The sequence below is a fragment of the Bombus pascuorum genome, chromosome 2 (assembly GCF_905332965.1).
Source record: "Bombus pascuorum chromosome 2, iyBomPasc1.1, whole genome shotgun sequence".
Classification (NCBI taxonomy): domain Eukaryota; kingdom Metazoa; phylum Arthropoda; class Insecta; order Hymenoptera; family Apidae; genus Bombus; species Bombus pascuorum.
In genome coordinates, this window is record NC_083489.1 from 9,616,958 (window position 1) to 9,630,490 (window position 13,533).

The 13,533-nt window shown below is 45.0% G+C and overlaps 1 protein-coding gene and 1 long non-coding RNA gene across 6 annotated transcripts in view; one reads left to right on the forward strand and one right to left on the reverse strand.

Annotated features, from left to right (window-relative positions):
* LOC132916389 (3-phosphoinositide-dependent protein kinase 1) overlaps nucleotides 1–13,533 on the forward strand; it is a 408,115-nt gene that overhangs the window by 305,364 nt on the left and 89,218 nt on the right. The gene's annotated exons all lie outside the window — the stretch shown is intronic.
* Nucleotides 841–2,988, reverse strand: LOC132916412 (uncharacterized). The gene is made up of 3 exons (XR_009660090.1): nucleotides 2,137–2,988; nucleotides 1,221–2,033; nucleotides 841–1,081 (listed from the first exon to the last, which is right to left on the reverse strand). It is a non-coding gene; the product is annotated as an uncharacterized LOC132916412 (long non-coding RNA).

The window sequence follows — 13,533 nt, forward strand, 5'->3', positions numbered from 1 at the left end:
AATTAGAATCGTTTGGCTAAAGACAAGCGATCATCGAGACAACGAATGATCAAATAATTGGAATATCTAGAACGGAAGATTCTAAACAGAAGAGATAAGGATGTGACTAAAAGAAGCAAAGAAAACTGGCACATCCTACGAGCGATAAAGTCTTAAACAACAATGATTTAATCGCTTTGTTTATACGCGAATTCCACCGCTCGTCGGATTCGAACACGTTGAGTCGATGGTAGTGAAAACAAACGCGATCACGGAGGATGAAGACAATTTCCCGCGTTGCTCGTAATCCGTCTTCCGGCCTGCACGCGTTATACAACGCAATCAACGAGGTATGGAACGGAAGCCACGTTCCTGGGAAGTCACGTGGCCAGCCGGTCCTACGGCCTCGGTTCTTCGATACTTCTCACGACGCGTCTCGGAAGTCCTGCGTTGTCTGCCGTTTGCTTGTCGAACGCTATTCCCTCGCAACGACGACCCTACGAACGATGGTCGCCCGTTCACCTTGACCTAGGTCGAGTGCAACCATCGAACGCGTTCTCCACGCAAACTTCACCGTGATCTTCTTTGTTCGACATCGTTTCTGGATCGCGGCCGAACGACACCGCGCGCGTGTGATTAGGCCTCTGAGCGCGTTCACACGTTCGCCGACGGGATATACGCTTGGCAATGTGAACGACACGCTTTTTAGAAAGTGACGATGTTATTGTGTACCGACTGAGCGCGATAATCGAAGGAAAACCGAGTTCCCGAAAGACGGAAGAGAAGCTTGTGGAGTTTTTGATGTTCGCGTGTTGAAAAAGGAAGGTTGAAGTCAGGAGGGATTTCCATGACAGACCGAGCTAGAGATGTAATTATATTGTCACTTTAAACACCGAGTATACATGAATAATCCATAGAGTGGGAAAGAACAAAAGTCTTTCGCCAGGGAACGCGTCAACGTGGCGCGGACATAATGCATCAGAGCCGCGTAGTTCCGGGACGGTAGAAAATCGTCCGTGAGAGTAGAAATCTCGAATATTCTAAAAAGTAGGCAGCGAGACGGCGGCGCCTTGTGTTTCTCATGCGGAGACGGTTTCTCTTGCTAAAACAGATCATATGCAAAAACTTGCGATGGATGCGCTCTTTGAGCAACCGATTAACGTTCGACGAGAAACTAGTCCATCCAGAAATCTAATTGTCAAGAAGGAATTCGTGGAAACGAAAGAGATAAAATTACTTACATATGTATTTCCGAAAGAAGAAATCTTTTGTCCAACTACCAGTCTTCGGGTACGGAGAATCGCCGAGCGATTTCGCCCGTTGTCGCAGAGACAATGCAAGATTCAACGTGAAGGCGATAGCGAGCTTCCTGTTTACACCAGCCTACCAACGGGAACGTAGGCTGTAGCGGGTGTTCTAATCGCGAACGTGCCGCTATTCGCATGCTGGTCGCGCATCTCGGCGAACGTGTGTGAATCGTCTGGCGACAAAGGCTTGTCCCGAGTCTACCTTCATTCACGTTCGTTCGAAGAAACGGGGAAACGGGAAAATACGCTGGAAAAGTTCGTTGGGGCCCGGAGAACAGTACGTTGCGTGCATATTTATTCTCTGTTGGCGCCGCTTAACAATCTCGTTATTTTATTTATATATCATCGACGAACATAGACATCGCTTATTTCCACGAGCCTATTTCCTCGTGGCCGCGTTGGCGCGCGAATAGACACGCGAACGGCCACGACACCGTCAATGTCGCCGATTCCACTGGAACAGCCGCTTCACCATGACACATCGGCAGGAATAACTGGCCGATTTAAAAGCGGCTGGTTAATCGTTACCGGCGTGCCCGTAATTGCCTCACACGGCTAATAATAGAGCATCTTTAGAGCTGGCTCGATTCAACGTGCCTTAGCGTTGATTCACCGGGACTTTTGTTTATTGTTTACGTCCCGGGGGCGACCATTGGTTAACTTTCCTGCTAGTTCGGGAACAGGCGGTTTCTGCGGCCGCTTTGACTCGCTTTCGTTCGACTTGCTTGCAAGGTTCGTTGGCTGCAGCTAAAGAAAGCACAAACGGTAAACGTGTGTATGCGAAATAATACGCGTGTATCATAGTTATTTATATTTAGCGATAAAGATCATCCACATCGAACAATTTTACCGTGCAATTCTCTTTCCGAAATACGACGTAACACGACCCAGATATCGCATTCTGCGATACATTCGCTGCACAACATCGTCCAGGAAAGTTGTCGCTGAAGTATCGGGTGCAAAACAGTGGTCACTAATTGCCCGGACCACACACGCGGTTCCCTCTTTAATTCGATGGCGAGCGCGTACGATTGTCGCACGCTATTAATAGGTGTCTCTATCGGCGAGCATCGAGAACGTCGCTAGTATACCGAGTGACTCTCTATATTTAGCCCGATGGTGTGGCGTACAGGTGTGAACGCCGCATACCTGGCCGCGCATCCCGACTTAAAGGTGCATGCACACGCGCCGCCATGCCGTTGTAAACAACAGCGGCCGTGGGAGCCGCGCGTGCGGCTGATTCACATTCCGGGCGCGCGAGGCCAGCCTCTAGGTTATCGGCTAACGAGCACTGTGAGTACACCAGATTTTATGAAACTGTAGCGATAAAGTTGCGTTCGGTCCTGCAAATTAATGCAACGAATACCGAATCCAGCCGCGGGGACGAACACGAGAGTAAACGCGTCGGCGCCGCGGCGTACGAAGTCAGAGGGTGGAAAGTCGTTTGTATGCCGTTCCCAGGGGCAGCCGTGTTTTCGAAGAACGATTAAAACGAAGGATCGGAGAATTTACTGCGTCGTTGGTCGTGCACGCGATACCAAAGAACGCGGAGTTAAACCCCGCGTTTATAACGTTACGATAAATTGCGTAAACGACGCGTCGCGTGCGCCAAAAGCGGTCAGATTGCCGGAACGTGTCACGTTCCACTCGCGTTTTATCTTCTGTCCAATTGAATCGATCCATCTACCATATTTTCATCCGTTCTCACGTTTGTCTTACCGACACTTCAATTTTTTCTCCTTCCAACATTTATCGTCTTTATGTGGTAATTTTTGTACCGCGACGAAGGTCAGACTTTATAAGGACACACGCCGCGCATGCACGGCTATTCAATCGCAATTACATACCAGCGACAACTATTTCCGTTCCTCGCTTTATCTTATTCTACGCGATACGATGAAATCTAATCGCGCTGTTGTTACTGTTACGCGTCTTCGTTCGAGGAAAGGCGACAGCCGTTATAGACGGTACGTGTCGATTTAACAAAAAATCAGAATAAACGTAGGTCGTAAATACATATTGTAAATCCATCGATCAAACGCCCGAGGCCTAATGTCCGTAAAAAAAAACAACGTTAGATAGTCACGAACATTTGAATGGAGTTTGAGCAAAAAGTTCTAATTATTAAACATGCTGCGCTTTAACTCGTGACACGGCTGAGCTTACACGCGCCGATTCGCGAAAGTCGCGAGCACCTGCCCACGGCTGTACGTTGCTTCTCGAGGTCGCAAACAACGCAGGATGGGAACGCCACTTATTCGCATTCCTCTCGTGGCACCGTCCACGTTTATTATGAGTGACGGTCGGAAGGATAGGTCGGAGCAACGTTTCTTTATCGCGCGATATCTTGCTCGCTCAAGCCGCCCATCGACCTTCCGTCGAGAGGAAGCGCGAGAATCTATCTCGACCTTCGATTCGAGAGCTTGTATACGAACGGAATGTTTGCAAGATGTTTGCAAATATAACTTCTGCAAAATATTTTGATCGATTTCTTTAAGGGTAGTTTTACTTTAATAGGTATCGGTGTACATAAATAAATTGATGCGAAATCGTTCAAGTGCGGGAAATTTGTATTCCGCGCAGTACAAAAGTGAAGTGATCGTATTTTAGGAAGTAAGCAAATGCATGTTCACGTATATTTTTTTTCCTCGTTTTTCACTACCTTCTTCTTTGCCGTACTTTTTTTCTACAATATGCACGTAGTTGTTTTTACAACCATCTTGCTGGCAAAAAAAAGAACTTTTTTTACGGCTAAAAGAAAACATATTTTTCTTCGAGGTGGTGTCAAGGTCACGAATTATTTCCTCAGCGAAACCACCAGTTCTTCGTCGCTGTAACGTCGTAAATAGTAGAAGAACGAGTTTAACCATAGATCGCGTGCGCGTCCTTCGTGCGCGGTCCTTTCTACGCGTTTACCTTGTGCTAATGATCCGATAAACTTTGAAATATCGTTTATTTACAAACAACTTACATAAGAATTGTTTGCATGCAAAAATAGAAGCACTGGATACGTTTGAAACGGCGATATTCGAACGTTGTTGTTCGAGATCCTACGATCGATATCGTTACCGCATCATTACCCGAGCTTTTTCCTGGCCAGCTATTGCTTCTGACAACAAGCAAGCCTACCCCTACTTTCGCCGTTCCCCTATCCCTCGAATAAACTACAATTTTACGAGTGTTTGTTTCTCTTCGGTCGATAATTTCCAAAGAACGTTCCTTTTTTTTAAATAGGTCCACGGGCAAAGAGTGTTTATCTACTCGTGAAAAAAGATTAGAGATGCCGCAACAGCGGCGTGGGCGTCTCCATCGTTGTCTGTTTTCCACCGCCCCCAAAAGTATTCTTTCGAAATCGCGTCTCCGACAACTTCCCTCGTGTTAAGAATCGTTTAATAAACTCCTGTGAGAAAAACTCGGCTGAATCGTAATGAGTCGTGGCGATGCTTTCCAAGCATCGATTACATAAAAGTCAGTGGCGTCGTAACACGAGCGTCAGCCAGTGAAAAAAGGGACGACAGAACGGAGCGACACATGACGCTTTTATTATCGCTGCCGATGCGTAGACGCGCAATACGGCCATAGGGATGAGCACGCGCCATCGCCGTAAGATAAACCATAATTGCGCGAATATAAATGCATGTCATTGTTAGCACATGATACGCGTTACTCGGCAGTAAATCGCGCGATATCTAATACCTGGCCGGAAAAACGCCTAATCTAGGAGCGCGTGCGTCGAGAATGTGTACATTAGGTGCACGTGAACCTACACCTGTTCGTCGTTTGGAAAACTGATATCTCACCGATGGAGACATCGCAGGTTTCGAGTTTTATCTATCTTCTTCCCACTACTTCCTCTTACCTCTAGGGCAAAGAAACTCGCACCACGTTCACGCAACTTTTTATCATCTTTTTTCTCGATCGACCACTTTTTTTTTTTTACCAAACATTGAAAAATATAAAGAAGCGTCCTCGAAGCGCAATCTAACGAAAACACGTATAAGGAGAAATAAAAAAAAAAGCAATGCGTCGTTGCATGCAGAAGGAGTCACGATCACGCCGCGTGCACGCTATCGTCGATGTGCAGACAGGCTGAAGTGTCACGACCGATGGGAATAACAATGGCAACAACAACAACGAGGGCAAGTTGCTAGTGTGACGCGATCGGTCGAAAGTCCGGATTCCCCGACGGCCTGGTTTCCGGCGATGGGCAAAAGTCGGACGAATAACTGCGGAATTACTTTCCGCGAAGCGCGGGAATAGAATCGACGCCGATTATCGACGGCCAATATTTGATTTTCCTACGACCGGTTCGCGGAATCTCGCACGCTTTATCCCGTGTTCCGCGAACGGCTGTCATCGATGCTGATTAAACATCGTCTATCGTTAACGCACCTTGACAGTTTTCACGTTTTCGAGTACCTCGATGTTTTTAAAGCAAATTCTTCGTAAAAATGGTGAAGAAGTGTAGTTGAAGTGGAACTAATCGATATTTTTAGGCTGCCGTTTGAAATCTTATCTTTTGCACGCGCATTGTGCAAGCTCTAGTGAAAGTTAAAAGAGATTTCAAGCGGTAAACTTCGATACCTTCCTGATTACGTCTATGCGTACATATTAGGAGTGACGAGAAACGCGGTACGTTTTAGAGAAAATACCAGCGATTTCTCACGCTTCTTCCCGCGAACTAATGACACATACGCTTCGGGCAACTATCTGTCATGTACGATACGTGCCAACGTGACGTATCCGCGAAAATGTGTCGAAATCTTTCGCGCTGATACCACTGACTCGCTTGCTCGCAAATTCCTCCTTTGTACTTCGATCAAGACGAATCTGCTACAGAGATACTGATCGGCATAACATGCATATTCTTCATCGATATATGTATTTAATTCGTGTAGAACGAAGGTAAACACACGCTAATCATCGTTTCAGAGGAAAATTATATCGAGAAGATTGCTCGTGTCAATATCGCAACAATCCTGCGTAATATACCACGGGATATTATTTATTTTTGAACAACCGTTATCCCAGTTACCCCCTAGCTAGAACAAACTTTCCAAGAACAGAGGTCGCTTTTTCACGGCAATTCCGCCGGAGGAAGAAATTTTATTCGCGACGAAATCGACACGATGATAGTTATAAGTTGGTTTAAAAAAGCACATAAATCGCGCGAAGAACGCCGCGACAAAGAAAGATAACCCGCGCGAGAATTTGTTATGAGCATAGCTCTCTCGGGGTGGCGCAAAAAAAAAAAGAACACCTAACCATGAAAAGCCGTCGTAAAATCGGCGAGGAAAACGAAAATTTCGTGGTTTGACTGTTTATACGCTGGTTCGCTATAAAACTTCCGCGATGAAGGCGGCTGTTTTTTTGCTGCGAACAGCTAAACGTCGCTCGGCGTGCTTTACAACCTCGCTCGAGTTATTTCCGAGGAAACATTCTCGTCGACGCGGAAATCTGAGAAAACGCGATTAACAACGTATAGAGAAACGTATGATAATTCTTCAATATTTGAACATAGTTTAGTGTATTACCGCGAAAAATTAGCCGTTCGAATTCCGACGTATCTTTAATCGATAAGATTTTCAACTCAAGGCATGTCCAGTCGAAGAAACCATCGATAAATCGGTCGATCTACGTCGATTGTTTCGCGAATATCTAAGTAGTAGCTTTATCGGCAATTAGAAAGTGAAAACAACGAATTCGACGTATCCTCGACCGACACGCGATGCAAATACGTACTTTCTATCCATAAAAATCAAGTAGACTTCAAATGAGGGAACGTTTAATCTCTAGGAGAACACGTCTCCAGAAATGGTAGCGGAAATTGGTATCTTAAACACCATTGTAATGCATCGCATTTGGCCTGTTCGTTTGTCGACCTTCGGAAAATATAGTAAAAAGCAAATGCGTTTAAAAGTTAGACGAGTTGACGAGGAAGTGAAAGGCGAAATAATGTTTTAGAATCGCCGCGAGTGATATAATTATTTCGAATTCGAGTCTCGATCGCAACACTCCTTTCGAAGAATCGAACTGTTTAAAATATTTCTAGCTAAGCGATGTTTAGCCACGGAATTCATTCCGATCTATAAGTGCCCCGTGACGCTGCCTCCCACGCTCGTTACGCGTCTCTGCAATTCCTATTCTCGTCTAGAGCCATTGATTCATCCATGTCACGACCACGAATTACTTAAACAAATAGCTGCGTCCGAATGAACACAATACATTCTTGGAACTCCAATGAGGCTGCAATGCTGACCAAACACTGGAACACACTTCTAAGAGAGCACACCCGGAAGCCTGGAACAATTCCAGCTACGATAATCGATCCAGTCTAGTCGTAACTTCGTGACGATTAATTTTTAAACAAACATATCTCCATACGTAACTTCATTGTTTATCAGTTTTTGTACATTTACGTGTGCTATATTCGTGCGCTTGTTGTCCACGTGTTCCAAGGCGAACGCTTCGTGTCTCGAGATCATCTTGTCACGTGGTACAGAGCGTGACAATAAGCACGCTTTAACCATTTAATTGTCTTAACCGTTGGCATCAGGGCGTAACAGAACGAAGAACATGGTCGGTCAGAGTCCAGAACGCGAGCCGTCGAACGCAAGAGCTCGCAAGCCAACGCTACCGGGAATCGGCGCGCGAAAGAATGTTTACGAGGGAGGAGCTGCGCGGGAACATTCCCACCCGGGAATGTCACGTTTCTACCGGGAACATTCGGTGTTTGCTCAGATGTTTCTAGGTATTACGAAGCCGTCAAACGGGCGAAAACATGGTTAAGCGCTTACAAATATTAGCGAACAATGTGTGAATAATCACGCGAATATCGCTTAATGATTAAAGATGTTTGTAGAATCCAATAGACGCGCATACCAAGTTTCGAGCATTCTGCGAGAAGGTAGACTGTCACAAAACGAAAAATAATTAAAAAGAAATCGATCGTACAACGCAAGAGTATTATCGGATCTGATATAGATTTGTCAGTTCTTGGTACGCGTATAGCCATTTTGTTTCTTCGTATGCCGAGTAATAACGAAAAACACTGATTTCCCGTAAAAGCTCTCGACGCGCGCGTAGATAAAGACCGACATTGACGATCAACAGGGCGAGGGAAAAACAGGAAAAAACCGGTATAGATTGACGAACGCGAGGGTAAATAGGCGAACCATCGATGTCCTCTCCTTGTTCCCGGAAGCTTATCTGCCTAGCGGCGATTGGTGGCCGCGCGAACGTGCGTAACGTACGAAACGAGTTTGCACCTTTTGCGCGTACGGTTCTTCCCGACTTGGCAGAGAATTCCAGGTAATCGGTCTGCCACGAACTGCGCGTATCGCAAAGTACGATTATCCAGCTCTTCACCTTTGATTCTCGAAAGGAAACTAAATCTGTACAAACTTTACATAGGAACGTTTAGTATAGATAAATTGGTTAGTTATAATTCTTTCAATCGACTATTATTAATTAAAAATAAACGATAAAGGTATCTCTGAACGAGAACTCGCCACGTGAAGTTCACCGTTCGATCGGCAAACAGCGCGAAGGCTTTAATTCTGGCGCGTACTCTTTGCAGTTGCGTTTTCCTATTAAAGAGCGGCTCGTCTGGAGGGATCTATATTTTTGGCCGATCCATTGACTCGGGGCGGTTTAGTCATGCCACTTGGTACGGTGCCCAGTGACTGTTTGCGCAATAACGTATCAGCTGAACGTGAAATGTCAGAGTGCCTTCCGTGAGCGTGCGTCAAAAAGATGCACGCCACGAATTCACCTCGACGAAATTCCACCGCGATAAATATTGATCGGAATGCGAGTCGATTTTTCTGCGCCTCGGTAAGATTCTTCTGCGTCTTAAAAGACAAGCAATCGCATCATCTCTTTAACAACGCGACTGCAAACCGTAACCATGTTTACCGACTCAAAATCGATCATCGTTTATCGCCTTCTACGAATTCTGCTTCGTTTTCTATAAGTAGGTCGATGCGGAGTACTATTGGCTGGGTCGAATTTACGTTTTCGAAACGAGAACCAGAAATTCACTTTTACGTGGTCGTCGATGTGTCTAGGAATTCGTTAAATGAATTGTTTTCAGAGGAAAAGCGAGTTAGTTAGAATTACAGTCGCTTTTAGAATACCATGAAATTTATCCTTCCGAGAAGAACAATCGCGACTACGTTGAATTTACATTTTCAATCGTGATCGTTCAGTTTCTTTTGTTTATCAAATGTGGCTATGCAAAATGTACACCACGAACGTTCCGATTTCTCATATTTGACTCGCATTTTCTTTTTTGTTTTTTTTTTTTTTGGAATGTCCTAATGCTTCGTCAGACGTCTAGCGACACACTGACACTCTAACCAATGCATCAAGCGCTGAAACATTAACATAACCGCCGGTGAGACGATGCGTTCGGAATGAAAACGAAGAAGCTAGGCCAGCATGACGTTCGCGCGCCTAGCCGCGCGATCGTATACGACCGTTCACATCGATGAACATAACTGTTGCGTGTTTTCGCGTTCCCGTTTGCGTCTAGGTCAAGAACGCGACGCGGCAACGCGTGTACGCGTCGTAACATAATTCGAAAAATGCGAGGCGTATTTATTAGAGAAGATTGTATCTAGGTCCGACGATGTCGCCACGCGTGAATCGTTCGTTCCTCGACGCCCACCACAACGAATGACGACTGCCGCGGAAAAAATAAATATGAATCCGCCGTTCTTCTCGATAGTCGAGTCGAGTCATTGAAATGTTCCGAGGAACGTTGCGCAATCGTTCGATTACTCGATAGTTCAAGAATAAAATGATTATTATTAAATAGAACGCTTCTGTGTTGCACCAGTTTCCTCCTTGTTAAACTGACTACTTCCGCAGCGGACCACTGTCCCTCCGTCATCGAGCGGAACACTTCCGCGCTGAATCAAATACTCGCTAGCCGAGTTAGTCAGCTCCCCATCGGATTAAACGTTTCCGAATCGACACAAATGTCCCCTAACACAATAGGTCTAAGGTCTTTACGTTCGATCGTTTCGTAGTAGATAAACACTTTTGATCAATACTATATGCACGACTTCTCTGTTACTTAGATAGATTCGTTATTACAAGTAGTAAGAAGTAGAAAATGGGGAATGGTTGCTAACAATAGCGCTTAAGGATTCATTTGCCTCCATTGTGATAACATTTCCACTGATTTTAGATCGTTACTTGTTTTTGCCAAAGGTATCTCATCAATTACGTACAGCGTGGTAACTATCCGCTTCTTCTTAAATCAGCTATTCAGACTGGAGTAAGCAGTGGCGATAAAGGAAGCACCCGGCGAGGAATGTTAATCGTCGGCTTCGGAGGAAACACAAACCAAACCAGAAAGAACGGCGGGCTTCGGTCAATGCGTTTCTTCGTTCTTATTTCCCTCTTCGAACCTATTCAATAAAATCTCGGCCGCTCTCCATTACCCTTCGCTTTATCCACGAATCGTTCGATCGTAATTATTCGGCTGCCCGTAAACGGAAAGATCTCGATGTCGCATCTTTTCCATTGGTTCCTTTCGAAATTCTTCCTCCATTGAAATATGTCGAGGGAGCAAAGCGGAAATTGTAAAAGAGTGCCAGCTGGCTTTCGAGGCGGAACGCGATAACCGCGTCGGCGTTATCGTGTGGAGACGAGGCGTCGTTGTCGTAGCTGAACGTTGGTCGAGTTCGTTGAGTTCGTTACGGCTGATAAAAGGTTCGCGATCGTGTAAACTGCACGCTTGTCGCGTTTCATTCATGGAAACGCCACCGCCATCGTCGCCGACGCGACGTAGCCGTGGGATCAACGTTTTTATTTCCAACGGAAGACCAATATCGCAGACGCGATAACCGCCGTGCACGCAGGTAACACACGGAAGCTCGCGTCACCACGATCGGATATGCGCGCTGCTTTCCTCTTGTGTGCTTAGCTGCGCTCTTTCGCATTGGCGCCGAACTATACAACTCCTCTGTCGCGTTCGATTTGATTTCAATTTTCGGTACTACGAAAAATATGTTGAAGTTCAAAATATTGTGCTTTGCACTTCGTTCATGAGGCACAGGTCGCATATTCTTGCTGCACTTATATTCGTGATTTTTATCATAGAACTCCGTTTTTTTCTTTTTTTTTTAATTGATCGGAAAGCTACAAATAATAATTATTGATAAGAAAATGTAAAAGAGAAAATCGAGAGTCTAGTTAGACGCACGATTTATCTAACGTGGATGTCAACATTACAGCATCGGTCACCGTACGCCACTGGTATCGAACGAATAGTGTGTTCAGCAAATATTTCTTGAACGCTTCGGCAGCCGTCGAAATTTTTCGAAGCGTATCTCCATCGATTTCCTGGATCCGAAAAGTAAACCGGATCCAACAGACCTGGACAGACTTGGCTATACTTTATATCCATTATCACTTTATATCCTTTAGGTATATCCATAATGAAAGAGCCACTTGTCCTCTTAAAATTTCACTTCGATCCTTCGTTTAAGTTGCTCATGTTTCACAATTTTTATGGATTGCAGTTTGATGATTCGCCGTTCTCGCAATTTTTCTACGCTTTGTTTTCAACCAATCTTGCCCTCCGTCATTAGATACAATTATATCTTTGCGTTACTCATTCATCTTTGGTTAACGTAACCTTCTAAATGAATCGAGAGTTAGTCAGAATGACGCGGCAGTCGATATGTTAATTAAGATCCTTGTTCGTCGCGATTCGGGATTTCATACGAATAGAATTATTTCTGATAACGTCCTTGCATAGAAGCGCAACGTTCGAGACGAGCGAACGCTCTCGAGGAATGCGGAAGGTGCGACCAGCCGGTTCACCGGTGTCACCTCGAATTATTATCGACGTCTTGTAGTACCCAGGAAATACTTTAATTGAGTCGATGTAATTAATCGATCGCTGATTCATAAAATTATTTCTTTAATTTCGAAGGAAGTTATTGTCGCACGATGTAAACAATGAATAATGCACTCGCGTGAGTCATATAATGACTTCCCGATGATTTAATCGCGTGTCGGATAAGCTGGGAGTGAACCATACGTGTTACCGACATTTATCTGACACGTATCTAATACAATCTCTCATAAAAATTTCAATATCCCATTAGAGATTTAGACATGTTTTATGCATGAATATTTTATAACTCTCCCTCTTTGAAGAATTTTTAGAATCGATTTTCAATTTATCAATTCGTGGAAGAGACTGAATGGTAAAATTTTTTTTATTAAAAGCGATTTCGGAATTACACGTTTTATTACGAAATTACTCATCTTTCTATTCACATATACAAGCAAGCACCTTTTCTAACTCTCTCTCTCTCTCTTATTCTTATAAATTTAAATGTACATATTTCGACGCTCAAATTTTCAAATATTTAAATTTTCAAATGTATCGTTCGATCTTCAACGCAGCTAGCCACGATACTGATAAAATTTCGAACATTATATTCTATGTTTAAACAAACAATTATCAACCGATAAACGATATTCACGAGCGTTGAGAAGATTGGAGGATTCCGCTGGAGCCCCCCAGAAAATATACAGCGGCTGCGGCGCGGCGGTGGCGCGCGCGCTCCGAGAGGCCGTGGCGCGGACAAACGCGGAGGTTGTCCGCTTTCAGAAAACCGGCTCCCCTGAATTCAAGCGGCATTCCACGACGCGGCGGCAACAAATCACTCGGATCGTCATTCCCGCGGATTCACGGCAACCATCTGATCACGATGTACCTTCGTGTTGCGGCTAGAGATCTCGCGGCGCGTTTTCGCGCGAGATCGTTAGGGATGCCGCTTACACAAGAGGCCGCCGTGCTCTCTCGCCGGTTGCATAATACCACTGGCTATTTATGTAGATCGGCGTATAGGCGCGTTATATAAATAGAACGCCGCGTACTCGCAGCTTTTCTTTTCTTTTGCCTGGCGTACGAACCGCGGCCGATTGTGTCTGGCTGCCTGGCCAGCTGGATCTTCTTCCACCACACCCCGCAAGTTGCCACCGACCGTCCTGATGCTTCGCTCGGATCGTAGAGAATTCGTTTGATAGCTTTATTACTGGTATTCCTGTCGTTTTGATAGCTGGCCGCGTCTGGCTCATAGAGATTCCAACGATTTACGAACGAGGAGATCAGGAAGACCGACGGCATGGTAGTTTTCGTTTCATTAATGAAATTTTACGTGTTGATTTATGCCTTGTTATCTAGTAAATGGAGAAATATTTTAAGCGTAAGACAGGA